Source organism: Sinocyclocheilus grahami, unplaced genomic scaffold, assembly GCF_001515645.1.
Source record: "Sinocyclocheilus grahami isolate Dianchi unplaced genomic scaffold, SAMN03320097.WGS_v1.1 scaffold674.1, whole genome shotgun sequence".
Lineage (NCBI taxonomy): Eukaryota > Metazoa > Chordata > Actinopteri > Cypriniformes > Cyprinidae > Sinocyclocheilus > Sinocyclocheilus grahami.
The window spans coordinates 1,665,145-1,665,823 of record NW_015505853.1 but is presented as its reverse complement, the minus strand read 5'-3'; positions in this window follow the sequence as shown (position 1 = coordinate 1,665,823).

The following is a 679-nucleotide window of genomic DNA, read 5'->3' as shown; positions in this document are numbered from 1 at the left end:
TTCTTATTTCTCTTGACTAAAAATCCCCTCGGCATCTTCGCCAGCTGAAAGGCACTTCAGACGGGTTGGAATCAGAGGCACACCTGGTTCTATATTTGGACGCGTGCGGCGATCTTTCCATCACGGAGGCATAGCAGCAGTCTTTTTAAGCAGGAATGATGACATTGTTCTCGCCCCTCGCTGCCTCGTCCAATCAGATGGAGCTGGAATCCCTATGGATTTGGAGATGGGAGGGTCTGCAGATTGCTCGGGCAGATGTACCTGAGGTTTATTATATTAGGATGCTTTAGGCACACGCTGGTTCCTCCTCTTTTCACGCTTTGATGCGTCCCGTCAATGCACACGTGCCCTGCCTTTGTCAGCATCCTTTTAGGGGCTCCTTCACTCTTAGAGCATCATAATTTCTAATTAAAAGGGGGGAAATGGCAACAAAGAAGTTCCGTTGTTAATGCTCACGCGCGCAAAGCGTCGCAGTTTTAACCCAAACGTCCTTAAATCAGTTCGCGCTGCAAAAAAGGCCTGAAAGTTGCATGCGTAATTTGTCTCGCGACTAATTAAATGTATAAATCAGACGCCCGCGTGCTCCGGACATGTGCGACAGTTGAATGCGGGACGTATTAATCACTCATTGCGCGCATACATAATTCATAAAAGAGGCTCCTCTCGTTTGCATCACAAA